Source organism: Eptesicus fuscus, chromosome 1, assembly GCF_027574615.1.
Source record: "Eptesicus fuscus isolate TK198812 chromosome 1, DD_ASM_mEF_20220401, whole genome shotgun sequence".
Classification (NCBI taxonomy): Eukaryota; Metazoa; Chordata; class Mammalia; order Chiroptera; family Vespertilionidae; genus Eptesicus; species Eptesicus fuscus.
The window spans coordinates 77,329,980-77,344,404 of NC_072473.1; the positions used below are offsets into that span (position 1 = coordinate 77,329,980).

General features: G+C 43.8%; 1 protein-coding gene across 4 annotated transcripts in view; it reads left to right on the top strand.

Moving 5' to 3' along the window:
- MID2 (midline 2) overlaps window positions 1-14,425 on the top strand; it is a 122,345-nt gene that overhangs the window by 78,766 nt on the left and 29,154 nt on the right. The window lies entirely within an intron of this gene.

The following is a 14,425-nucleotide window of genomic DNA, read 5'->3' on the forward strand; positions in this document are numbered from 1 at the left end:
ACATATTGTCCCACCTGAACAGGAAATCTCAGTTCCTTCTGAACTCCTGTGCAGTGCTCTGCAGGACTGATGAATGTGACTGAGCTGAGAGGAGGGGATGAGTGGAAATTTCTCATGGGGGAGAAATTTCTCATGGGGAGATAGAGGGAAGACTCGTGAACTTTAAACCTAGGAATAAAATACCTATAGAATAAGTGTTTGAGATATCACCCTAGAAACTATCAAATACGCTCTCTGAGGTAAAAAGGTCTAGTCCATTTACATTTCAATGCAGAATAGAAACAATTACCAAAGTAACTTTTCGCCATCTGTTAAACCTTTGCATCCTGTGCCTTTTGTAAACTCTTATATATTAACTAGGGGCCTGGTGCACAAAATTTGTGCATGGGGGGGGCGGTCCCCTCAGCCCAGTCTGCACTGTCTCCAATCTGGGACCCTTCAGGGGATGTCAGACTAAACTGGCAGTCGAACATTCCTCTCACAATCCTGGACTGCTGGTTCCTAATCACTCACCTGCCTGCCTGCCTGGTCACCCCTAACTTCTACCCACCCCGCCGGCCTAATCACCCCTCACTGTCTCTGCATGCCAGCCTAGTCACCCCTAACTGCCCCACCCCTGTTGGCCTGGTCACCCTCAACTGCCCCCACCCTGCCAGCCTGGTCACTCCTTACTGTCTCCCCTGCTGGCCTGGTCACCCCCAACTGTTCCCCCTGCCGGCCTTGTTGCCCCCAACTGTCCCCCTGCCAGCCTAGTTGCCTCTCACTGCCCTCCTGCCAGCCTAATCACCCCCAACTGCCCCCCTACTGGCCTGATCATCCCTAACTGTACCCCCCTGCTGGCCTGGTCGCTCCTACTGCCCCTCCCCACTGGCCTGGTAACCTCTTATTGCCCCCCCTGCCAGCCTGGTCACCCCCAACTGCCTACCTCTTACAGCCTGGTTGTCCCTCACTGCCCCCCTGCCAGCCTGGTCACCCCTAACTGCCCCCCTATGCCTACCTGGTCACCCCTCAAAGCCTGCTGTTTAGTCATTTGGTCATCCCTCACCCCCTTGCCAGCCTGGTCAACCCACGCAGCCTGCTGTTCATTCATTTGGTCATCCCTCACTAACCTCCCTGCCAGCCTAGTTGCCCTACGCAGACTGCTTGTTCAGTCATTTGGTCGTCCCTCACTAATCCCCCTGCCGGCCTGGTCATCTACACAGTCGTTTGGTCATCCCTCACTTACCCTCCTGCCAGCCTAGTGGTAGGCAGCATTTTGTGAGGGTGTGATGGTCAATTTGCATATTACCTCTTTATTATATAAGATTTTTTTGTAGTGACCAGCAGTAAAATCCTTCAAACAGGGTTATGTGTGTTTGTGTCAGGGAAGGTGAAAATTGGGGAACACTGGGTCTGACTCGAATTCTCTAAAGATCATTTAGGTAAGTTTTTATTTCAGATTAGGGTTTAATCTTTGGGCTGGGAGGTAGGAAAGACCTTCAGGAAATAGAGTAGGGTGGGCCATTGGGAAGAAAGAAAAGAGCATAGAGCAGAGAAGAGGACCTGGAGACTTTACAGGATCGCCTGTGTTCCCTGGTGCTTACGTCTTAGAAGACTGGCTCTGAGACTCAGTCTTAAACATCAGAAACTGCCCCAGAAGTCTTTTTGAGATGGGGAAATTTACACAAGTAGGTTGTCAAGATTAGCCTATTAGTATTTTCAGGCAGCATAGAGTTTTCCACAGACATAAAGCCATTTAATTAAATGCACTAACCCAAATCAAAGAACAAAGGCCAAATAAAGAGCTGGAGTCTTCTACAAATCAACTAAACAAAAATGCTAATCAAGATAATCCCCAGTAATTTTCAGCTAAGGTTTAATAAGCAAGTGAAATACCACACTATATCCAAAGAAAACTGCAGACAAGGATTAACTACCAGGGCTTTCAAGTGCCTTCCAAGCAATTTGAGATATTTTATTCACATCATGAAGATAGTTTTTCCCTGTAGTATTTCCTGTTCATAAAACATTTAAGGACCCAGCTCTTTCAGGCTGCTTCTTGACATGGAAAGATTTTAATGTCAGTGCTTTGCCTTTAGTTTGGAAATTTTTTCTAATTTTTTAAAAATAAATCTTTATTGTTCAGATTATTACAATTGTTCCTATTTTTCCCCCCATAGCTCCCCTCCAACTGGTTCCCAACCCACCTCGTGCCCTTACCCCCCCACTGTGCTCGCCCATAGGTGTACGATTTTTTTCCAGTCTCTTCCCACACCCTCCATACCCCCTTCCCCTGAGAATTGTCAGTCCACTCCCTTTCTATGCCCCTGATTCTATTCTATTCACCAGTTTATTCTGTTCATCACACTTTTTATTCACTTGATTTTTAGATTCACTTGTTGATAGATATGTATTTGTTGTCACTTTGTTGTTCATAATTTTTGTCTTTACCTTTTTCTTCTTCTTCCTCTTCTTAAAGAATACCCTTCAGCATTTCATATAATACTGGTTTGGCAGTGATGAACTCCTTTAGCTTTTTCTTGTCTGTGAAGCTCTTTATCTGACTTTCAATTCTAAATAATAGCTTTGCTGGGTAGAGTAATCTTGGTTGTAGGTTCTTGCTATTCATCACTTTGAATATTTCTTGCCACTCCCTTCTGGCCTGCATAGTTTCTGCTGAGAAATCAGCTGACAGTCATATGGGTACTCCCTTGTAGGTAACTAACTGTTTTTCTCTTGCTGCTTTTAATATTCTCTCTTTGTCTTTTGCTCTTGGCATTTTAATTATGATGTGTCTTGGTGTGGTCCTCTTTGGATTCCTCTTGTTTGGGGTTCTCTGCACTTCCTGGACTTGTAAGTCTATTTCTTTCACCAGGTAGGGGAAGTTATCTGTCATTATTTCTTCAAATAGGTTTTCAATATCTTGCTCTCTCTCTTCTTCTGACACCCCCATAATGCGGATGTCGGTATGCTTGAAGTTGTCCCAGAGGCTCCTTGCACTATCTTCATATTTTTGGATTCCTTTTTCTTTTTGCTTTTCCAGTTGGGTGTTTTTTTGCTTCTTCGTATTTCAAATCTTTGACTTGATTCTTGGGATCCTCTAGTCTGCTGTTGTATCTCTGTATATTATTCTTTATTTCAGTCAGTGCATGCTTAATTCCTAGTTGGTCCTTTTTCATATTCTTGAGGGTCTCACTAAATTTATCGACGATTTCTAGATTTTTGAGTAACCTTATAACCGTGGTTTTGAACACTATATCCAGTAGTTTGCTTTCCTCCATTTCTGTCATTTGTGATCTGTTTCTTTGTCTCCTCATTTGGCTGCTTCCCTGTGTTGATAGCATGGCTTTGTGTGCTAGGTGTCCTATAGGGCCCAGTGGCTCAGCCTCCCTAATTATCTGAGGTGGACGTTCTTGATGAACCCCTTTGTTGGTTGTGTGCACAGTCTTGTTGTAATTAAGCCTTGATTCCTGTTGGTATCACTGGGAGGAATTGACCTCCAGGCCAATTGGCTGTGAGGACCAGTTGTGTCTACAATGGGAGAACTTCTGTGCTGGACACACCCTTATGGGGCAAGACATGCTTCAGTGGGGCTTTGGCGCTCACTGAGTCTGCCCCCTGAGTGTGTCTCTTATGGGTGTGAAGAGTTGTAATCTGGATGGTCTCACTCTGACCACTGGGTACACTGGCTCTTGGATCTCCAAGGAGGTGCAAAGTCAGCCACTGCCTGAGGCCACCCAGCAGGAGCTACAGAGATATCTGCAAATTCGTTCTCTTTGTTTGGGGTTTGGAGGTGCCCAGATGAGGCCCAGCTGTGAAACAATGCAAGCTGTTGTCCAGCCTTGGGACTTCTTTTGGAGGATCTGGGGCTCTCTGATCCAGCTGCTGTTAGACAGTTTTTTAGGCGGAGAAAGGCCAGGCCATTCATATGCAAAAGCCTCTGTGCACAGCTTGGGAGGGCTTGTAAATTGGGTGGGGCAGGGTCTCAGGGAATCACCAGGGCAGAGCAAACAGCAATGACTGCCCATTCGCCCTGCCCCGAAGAGGCCCCCAGGTTTCTGTGTCCCATGGCACTGTGCAGGCACAATGATCGCTGCAAGCACCTCTGAGAGAAAGCCGCCCTTGCATTCCAGCCTGATACCAGACAGTCCAGTTTCTCTCCGTATGAGTCTGGGTCCCCAGAGTATCGCCTGGAACTGGAGTTCAGAGCAGTTGGGAACTTGTATCTCCCTCCCAATTGAAAAAGACAACAGCATACCCAGCTGTCAGCCCCTTTCACGTGCACCTCTGTACCTCCAGACTTCCACACCTCTGCACCTCCTACCGGGCTCAATACGCTTTTCTCTTTCCTTCTATTTATAGAATTTCCACTCAGCCAGCTTTCCCATGGTTCTGGATGATATTCGTTTTGTCTTTTAGTTGTAGTTTGAATGTGGTTGTGAGTGGCAGTAAGTTCAGGTATTTACCTTTGCTGCCATCTTAGTTGTCTCTGTACTGTGTTCTTGTAGTTTGGGATTTTGCCTCTTCAGCCAACTTTCTGCTCTGCTCTCAAAGTTGTTCCTGGCTGTTCTATCTCACCCAGTGCAACTGTCCAAATTCTTCTCTAAATCCCTCACTTTGATCTACATTTTTCTCTACAAAATATATCTTCTATAGTACTTTTATAATGTTTGTCTTGTTTTATTATCCATTGAGGTACCATATGTCTTTTTTATTAAAAATTTTTAATGTTGACACTATTGCAGAAGTCCCCCATTTCACGCCCACTTGCCCTCCTCCACCCAACTCCGCCTCCCCCTTTCTTGGCCTTCACCACACTATTGTCTGTGTCTATGGTGTATGCATATATGTTCTTTAGCTAATCTCTTCACTCTGTTTATTTAGTCAGCTCCACCCCCTCTCATTTGGCACCCAACATTCTGTTCCATGAATCTATGTTTCTGGTTCCATTTTGTTCATCAGTTTATTTTGTTCATTAGAATCCACATATTAGTGAGATCACTATCCTATGTCTTTTGATTAGAGCATTTAAGCCATTTAAAGTGATTGTTGATAGTTATGTTTTATTGCATTTATTCCTTTAGCTGTGTTTCTCTGTCCTCCTTCTCCTGCTCCTTCTCCTTCTCCACTTCCCCCTCCTCCTTCTTTTTTCATTTCTTGTAATACTGGCTTGATGGTAGGAAACACCTTTAGCTTTTTCTTGTCTGGGATGCTCTTTATTTCTTCTTCAATGTTAAATTATATCCATGCTTGGTAGAGTAGTAGTCTTGGTCATAGGTCCTTTTCATTACTTTGAATATTTCATGCCAATCCCCTCTGTTGAGAAATCAGCTGACAGCCTTATGGGAGCTTCCTTGTAGGTAACTAAATGATTCTCTCTTGCTGCTTTTAAGATTCTCTCTTTTTTTTAACCTTTACCATTTTAATTATAATGTGTCTTGGTGTGGGCCTTTTTGTGTTCATCCTGTTTGAGATTATCTGCATTTTTTGAATTTGTGACTTTTTCTTTCACCATGTTAAGGAAGTTTTTAGTCATTATTTCTTTTTAAAAAATATTTATTATTGAGTATTACAGATGTTCTCCCACTATTTCCCCCATTGCCCCCCTCCAACCAGATCCAGCCCCATCCCAGGCTTTCAACACCCTATTGTCTGTGTCCATGGGCAATGCATGTATGCATATACTGGTAAGTTCTTTGGTTAAGCTCTTCTTGCACCCCACTTCTTTCTGAAATTCGTCAGTCTCTTCCATGTTTCCATGCCTCTGGTACTATTTTATTTATCAGTTTATTTTGTTAATTAGGTTCCTTGTTCATGTATTTTGATTTTTAGAGTCAAGTGTTGATAGATACATATTTATTGCCATTTTATTGTTCATATTTTTTTATAATTTTCCCCCTTTTTCTTAAAGAAGACCCTTCAACAATTCATGTAATACTGGTTTGGTGGTGATGAACTCCTTTAGCTTTTTCTTGTCTGAGAAGATCTTTATCTGATCTTCAATTCTAAATGATAGCTTTGCTGGGTAGAGTAATCTTGGTTTGTAGGTCCTTGATTTTCACCACTTTGAATATTTCTTGCCACTCCCTTATGGCCTGCAAAGTTCCTGTTGAGAAATCAGTTAAGAGTCATATGGGCACTCCCTTGTAGGTAACTGCTTTTCACTTGCTGCTTTTAAGATTCTCTTTTTGTCTTTAACCGTTGGCATTTTAATTATGATGTGTCTTGGTGTGGGCCTCTTTGGGTTCATCTTGTTTGGGATTCTCTGCACTTCCTGAACTAATATATCTATTTCTTTCATCCAGTAAGGGAAGTTTTCTGTCATTATTTTTTCAAATAGGTTTTTAATTTCTTGATCCCTCTTTTCTTCTTTTGGCATCCCCGTTTTGTGAATGTTGGTACACTTGAAGTTGTCCTACAGTCTCCTTACATTATCTTCACATTTTTTAAATTCTTTTTTCTTCTTGTTGTCCCAATTGGTTGTTTTTTTGCTTCCTCATATTCCAAATCACTGACTTGATTCTTGGCACCCTCTATTCTGCTGTTGATCCCCTGTAAATTATTCTTCATTTCAGTTAGTGTATCCTTCATTTCTAACTGGTTCTTTTCTATGATGTTGATGTTCTCACTGAGTTCCTTGAAGTTCTCATTAAGTCTTGTGAGCATTCTTATAATCATTGTTTTGAACTCTGTATCTGGTAGTTTGTTTGCTTCCATTTCATTTAGCTCTTTTTCTGGAGATTTCTTCTGTTTTCTTATTTGTGACATGTTTCTTTGTCTCTGCATTTTGGCTGTTGCCCTGTGTTTCTTTCTATGTATTAGGTACAGCTGCTATGTCTCCTGGAATTGGTAGAGTGGCTTGTATAATATGTGTCCTGTAGGGCCCAGTGGCTCAGTCTCCCCAGTCACCTGAGCTGGACACTTTAGATGTGCCCCTGTGTGGGCTGTGAGCACTGTCCTGTGGTAGTTGAGCCTTTATTTCTGTTTGCATCATTGGGAGGGATTGACCCCCAAGTCAATTGGCTGTGAGGACCAGCTGCTACTACAGTGGAAGAGCTGCTGTGTAGGAGACGCCCTTATGGAGCAGGACTTGCTTCAGTGGGGCTTTGGTGCTCAGTGACTCTGCTGCTTGAATGTGTCACTTGTGGATGTGGTAGGGTTGTAATCTGGCATGGTCTGAAGCTGACCACCAGGTGCACTGGCGCTAGGGCCTCCAGGGAGGTGCAAAGTCAGTTACTGCCTGTGTCCTCCCTGGGGCCACCCAGCACAAGCTACAGAGCTATATGCAGATGACTGCTATTTGTGTTGGCTTCTAGTTGCCCAGGAGAGGCCAAGCTGTAAATCAAGGCAGGCTGAAGGTAGTGCCAGGTCTGCAGCCACTTATCAAGAGGTATGGGGCATGCTGAGTCCTGTTTGTGAGATTTTAGGAAAGTCTGAAGCCTGAGATAGGACAGGCCATTCATATGGAAAAGCCACTGAAAACAGCTTGGGTGGGGCTGTAAATTGGGTGAGGCTGGGTCTCAGGGAATCACCAGGGTGGGGAAAACAGTGTGGGCCAGGTTGATGGAGACTTAGATATGGCGACTACCTGTTGAAACTGTGGTGAGGAGGTCTCAGCAAAGGAACAATGACTTCTGCCAACACTTTTGTCTGGGAGAAAGCTACCCCCTAGTTCTTGCCTTGATGCCAGACAATCTAGTTCCTCCCCATATATTCCTGGATCCTTTCAAGCTGCTGCCTCAGTACTGGAGCTCAAAGGGAGTGAGTCCAAATAAGTCCATATGCCAGCCCTTTAAGAAGAACTGTCTGGGTCTCCAGCAGCCCTCCATGTCACTCAGCCTCAACCCCCTCTACATTTTACAACCTGAAGTTATGGGGATATCTCTTCCTGGCACTGGAACCCTGGGCTGAGGGGTCTGGCATGCACCAAGTGCTTCTCTGTCTCTGTATCTATATTTGTTCATCAGTTTATGATCATTACATTCCACAAATGAGTGAGATCATGTGATATTTATCTTTCTCTGACTGGCTTATTTCACTTAGCATAATGCTCTCCAGTTCCATCCATGCTGTTGCGAATGGTAAGAGTTCCTTCTTTTTTACAGCAGTGTAGTATTCCATTGTGTAGATGTACCACTGTTTTTTAATCCACTCATCTGCTGATGGGCATTTAGGCTGTTTCCAAATCTTAGCTATGGTAAATTGTGCTGCTATGAACATAGGGGTGCATATATTCTTTCTGATTGGTGTTTCTGATTTCTTGGGATGTATTTCTAGAAGTGGGATTACTGGGTCAAATGGGAGTTCCATTTTTATTTTATTTTATTTTTTAAAATTTCTTTATTGATTAAGGTATTACATATGTGTCCTCATCCCTCCATTAACCCCAACCCCCCTCCCCCGTCCACCTGCCTCTGCCTGCCTGCTGCCTGTTAGGCTCACTCCGTGAAAAAGCCTCTTGCAGTACTTAAGTTGCATGAAATAGGTTCTCAGTGAGTCACCAGGTAGGGGTGAATGGTGTTCACCAGATTGATACAGGTTCAAACTTGTTGCCAATGCTAGGTCTAAGCCACTCAGCAAATGTCACAGAGTACTGTGTACCAAAACTAGCGGCCATTACCTGAGTGCAGACCTTTTTGGTGGGGTGGGGTCTCAGAGAGTTGTGAGGGTGAGGCTAGCAGAGTTTATCAGGCCCAAACAGATCAAGATTTGGCTGTGTGACGTGAGGGCTCTATACCCACTGGGCATACAAGGGAACATTGGCCTCTATCCTAGAGCCACACAACTCAAACTGTCACAGATTTTGCCAGTAGCTTTATATCAGCAGTAGGGCCCCTAGGAGTTGGGATCATGGGGCTTATGGATCTTCTGTGAGGGGGAGTTGCTAGTCAGGCTTGAGGGAAGGTGGGGGGAATTGCCCCTGCCCCATTGCCACACTGATCAGTCTGTCCTTTATTCAATCCAGACCTTGGCCAGTTGGGGCCACCAGGAGTTTAGAGGATGGGGCCACATGGAGCTGGGAGTGTGGGGCTAGTGTATCCCACCATGAGGGATAGGCTCCCATCAAGTTCATGGGAACATGGGAGAAAATAGCCCTGCCCTAAAGCCACACAACTCAGTCACTGACAACCCTAGAGTCAGGCCAGACCTCTACACCCAAGTCCTAGCAGCTGACTCTTCAGCTGGGGATGAGCTGTGTAAGATGATGCTATAGGAGTCCAGAGGATGGGGCTATTGCATTCTCCTAGGCTGGTGCCATAAGGAGGGGAGTCCTCCATCCAAGAAAGATGATATCTACAGTGTGGGAGTGGGACTCATTACAGGTATCAGAGAGTCCTTTCAACTCTCTCCCCAGAGCCACAAATCACAGTCTCTCCTCACATGGCTCTGGTATGCTCATTTCTCCCTTTGCAGGAAGCCAGGGTGAGTGATTGCAAATGAGATTTTGTGCATTGGCCCTTTAGGTAGGCAATTATCTCTAGCAGACTCCTGTCTTTCCCTCAATTTTCACAGTCAGATGTTATTTGGGTTCCTATTCCTGGTTCTAGTACTCTGGGCTGGGGAGTCCAGCATTCAGTTGAGACCCCAACTGCTAAGAGGGAACCTTTGCTACTGAGATATTCCTCCAGAACCTCAGCCACCTTCCAGCCCTTTTCACGTTCCTGCCCTTTCTACCAGTCTCAATGTGGCTTCTTCTATAAATCCTTGGTTATAAGTCTTCTATTCAGTTACTCTTCAATTGGTTATTTAGGTTGATAGTTCTATATTTTAGTTGTAATTCCAGTTTGGTCCTGGGAGAAGGTGAATGTAACATCCACCTATTTTACCACCATCTTGGATATGGACCCAGTACAGCTTTTTAAAAGGTTAACTGTGCTCATTCTCTGGCCTTCTTACCCTCCTTCTTCCAAAAAAAAATACTTTCCAAAGATATCATATTAACTAAAGAACAAGGCTCAATCATATTAGCTTGGCTCAAAATTTCTCTCCTTCTCTCCTTTTAATCTGTGTGCTATCCATCATTCAGGCTCAATTCAAGTCACATTTCATTCAGGCAATTTTTCTCCACTTTCCCACCAAGAATGATCTTTTTCTTTAATTTCTGTAGATTATAATCTACATTACTTAGTGGTATTTATTTTATGCTACCTTGATTTATTTTTTTTATATGTGTGGCTTTTCACTAGCCTGATTGCAAATTTATTGAGGGCATTGCACAAAAGACATGCTTAATACATGTTTGATGATGAAGATTGTGATGATTTTTTTGGTTTCTGGGTATAGGATGGGACAAAGTGAAGATTATGGAGGTAGGGGGATGAATTAATGAGGCTCTTACGATAATAGTCCTAAAGGGTGATTAAGACTTCAACTTATTGGTCCCTTGGCTGAGAGCCTCATTGTATTATCAGAAGAACTTAGTGAAATTAAAAAGAAAAGGATAGAAGGACTTGGGACTGCTATGGATTTATGTGGGGGAAGAAGGAGAAGGAGAAGTCACAGGTAACTGAACCTGAAAACTGCAATAATGACAGTAACATTAACAAAAAAAGAAAATCAGGAGTGAAAGCCAGATTTAGAGGGAAGATGATGAGTTTGTTTTTAGACATATTGAGTTTAGGGTAACTTGAGTAACCACATGGGCATGTCTAGCAAGCAGTGAGATACATTTCTCCTCTTATTCAATTCAATTCAACAAATATTTACTGAACATCTACCATATGCCACTCACTATGCTGGCAAATAAAACACAACCCCTGGCTTCCAGAGCTCATGTTTGAGTAGAAAAGACAAACTAATGAATACCTATGACATAAGGCAGTAAATAGTATAATTAACTTACATATAAAGTATTATAGAAATACTAGGGGCCCCGTGCATGAAATTTATGCATGGGAGTCCCCTCAGCCCAGCCTGAACTCTCTCCAATCCGGGACCCCTCAGGGGATGTCCGACTGCCGATTTAGGTAAACCGGCAGTCAGACATTCATCTCACAATCTGGGACCACTGGCTCTTAACTGCTCACCTGCCTGCCTGCCTGATCACCGCTAACTGTTCCCTCTACCAGCCTGATCACCCCTAACCACCTCTGCCTGCCAGCCTGATCACCCCTAACTGCCCCCCTGCCAGCCTGGTTGCCCCTTACTGCCCCCCCTGCCACCTGGTCACCTCCAACTGCCCCCCCTCACCGGCCTGGTCGCCACTTACTGCCCCCCCCGCCAGTCTGGTCGCCCCATGCAGCCCTGCTATTCAGTCATTTGGTCATCCCTCACTAACCCCTCTGCCGGCCTGGTTGCCCCACGCAGCCTGCTGTTTGGTCTTTACTGTTACTGTGATGGTGTCCCTGACAATTTGCATATTCCTCTATTATTAGTATCTTACCTTATAATAGACAAATATGCAAATTGACCGCACCTTTGCTACGCCCAAACCACGCCTACCAACCAAGCCACGCCCATCAACCACGCCCACCAGGAAACCGTTGCAGGGACGCTGGGTGTGGTGGAGCCCAAGGCCGGGAAAGCCACCCGAGGCTTTCCCGGCCTTGGGCGTCAGCGGGGAGCCTGCGCCGATCGCTGGAGACCACTGGGGGTCGGCTCCTGCGATCGGTAGCAGGGACGCTGGGTGCAGCCGAGCCCAAGGCTACTGCCCGGGGCCAAGCCCCGATCCTGAAAGAAGGCAGAAGGCGGTGGCCACAGCCAAGGCCTGGGTCCCCGGTGCTGGCAGAAAACTGGTGCAGGCAGCCAGGTGAATGTAGGTCTATTGCACGAATCTTTGTGCAAACGGGCTACTAGTAGATAAATAAGAGACCAATTGTTTTTGAAGCAGGTGAGAAATAGTTACAGAAATGGTGATCTTTGACCAGCACCTGAAAAGATAAGTAGAAGTTTATTCAATAAACAAATAGAGAAATGACTTACTAGTAAGTGAAAGGAATGTCTTGAGTAAAGGCACAAGACATGGCGGTGCAAGGAATATAAATAAGGGACCAATTGTTTTTAAAACAGGTGAGAAATAGTTACAGAAGTGGTGATCTTTGACCAGGACCTGAAAAGATAAATAGAAGTTTGTTCAATAAACAAATAGAGAAATGACTTATTAGTAAGTGAAAGGAGTGTCTTGGGTAAAGGCACAAGACATGGAGGTGCAAGAAATGTAGGGGAAGAATAAATAGTATGAAATGACTAAAGAGAATGGGATGACAGAATAAAAATGGATGTGCGAAAGAAGGAACAATTGTCAGTAATTAAAGATAGGGATTTTTTTTTAAAGATAGGGATTTTGTTACACTCATCTTGGGAGGAAGTATAGTGTGATGGTTAAAGGTGTGGACTCCATGCCCGGCCAGTGTAGATTACTGGTTGAGTGTCACCCCATGAACCAGGAGGTCATGGTTTGATTCCCAGTCAGGGCACATGCTTGGGTTGTGGGCTCGATCCCCAGTAGGGGGCGTGCAGGAGGTAGCCGATCAATGATTCTCTCTCATCATTAATGTTTCTATCTCTCTCTCCCTCTCCCCTTCTCTCTGAAATCAGTAAAAACATATTTAACCTTTTGTACTCGGATGTCGAGTGTGACTCGACACGGTTAGCGTTAGAATAAAGGAATCGAGAAAAAAGCAAGTGAGTGCAAACGGTTAAAACTTTTAAAAACAGGTGTAGACTCCAGTTGGATATCCTGTCTCCAAATCCCATCTCTGCCACTTACTAGAGATGTGGCCTTGAGCAAGTCACTTTGATTATGCTCAGGTTTTCTCAACTATAAAATGAGATTAATGGTACCTGCCTCATTAAGTTGTTTTGGTGATGGAAAGAACTACTACAGTTGTATCTGTAGGGGACTGGTTCCAGGACCCTTCACAGATACCAAAATCTGTGAATACTCAAGACCCTTATATAAAATGGCACGGTATTTGCATATAACCTACACACATCCTCCCCTATACTTTAAATAATCTATCAATTACTTATAATACCTAATACAATGTAAATGCTATGTAAATAGTTATTATACTGTATTGGTTAGGGGATGATGATAAGAAAAAATAGTCTGTACATGTTCAGCACAGATGCAACCATCATAGGCCTAACTACATAATACACATCAGCAACAATGTAACATTTTTAAAAAAATATGTTTTATTGATTTCAGAGAGAGGAAGGGGGAGAGAGAGATAGAAACATGTGCTCTGACCTGGAACTGAACAGCGACCTCCTGGTGCATGGAAGATGCTCAACCAACTGAGCCACACTGGCTGGGCTACAATGTAACTGCCACTCCTTCCCCCGAATATTTTCAATCTGTGGTTGGTTGAATTCAAGGATGCAGGACATGCAGATATGGAGGGCTGACTGTACATGTAAGCTGATTAGGACAGTACCTGGCATATAGTGAGTATTATGTAAAGGTTATTCCAAAACCTAAATTCTAAGACACAAGACACTAAAATTACACCATCAGCAGCCTCAAAAAGAAACTATAAATAAGAATGGTCTAAGTCTCCAGATACTCTAAGCACAGATCCAGGGAGCACTGGATGAATAGATGAATCTCTTATTCTCACATGAGTCGGAGGTCCTTGAGAGGGTGAAATTATTTCCTTGGAAAGGTAGATCTAACTTAGGGAAAGGCTGAGGAATCAGAAAAAAATTAGAATGGCCAGAGTGGGACTGTTCACTCAGAATAAATGGAAACTCTCATTTTAGCATCCCCCCTTGAATATGGAAATAAAACAAAATAAGGTGAAAATTCAGCAAGCACATTTTATTTCAGTTAAGAATAAAACAGAAAATTGGCTAATTGGGGACCTTAGAGGATAAGAGAGGAGGCAGCAGAGTCTAGTGACAGGTGCTTTTCTGAGCTTGAAATATATGAACTCTCTGAAGAGAGCTAGCAATTGGAAATGCAGCTCTACATTGCTAAGGAAGCACATCTGGCCCCTTGATGTTTGCTGCTTAAGTAACCCATTGTCTGTTCCTCAGTATTCTAGAGCTCTACTTGAGTGATCCTTGAATAGACTCTTGGAATGATTGTGCTTCCCTGTGTGACTGCTCTGTGTGCTGCTGAAAGGGAACTGAACCTCGTCTGCCCACCCAGCCAGCCCAAGGGTCTCACTTGACAGAACTCAGTTTAAATTCTGGTTTTACCCTTTACTAGCTGTATGATCTTGAGCAAGTCACTAAAAGTCTCTGAGCCCCAGTTTCCCCATCTGCAAAATGGGGATAAAAATGGCTCTATATTATAAAGTGTTTATGATAATTACATGAAATAATTTTATCTATAACGTAGTTGGTACATTAAGTGTTTAAAAGATGTAAGTTGATTTCCCTCCCCTTTTCCTTTACACTTGGGTAGCCCAAAGATCCCCTGCTCTCATTTAACCCTTTTGGGAGCTTCATACCATCTAATGTTAGTAGTAGTAGAGATGGAAAGAAGGAAAAATAA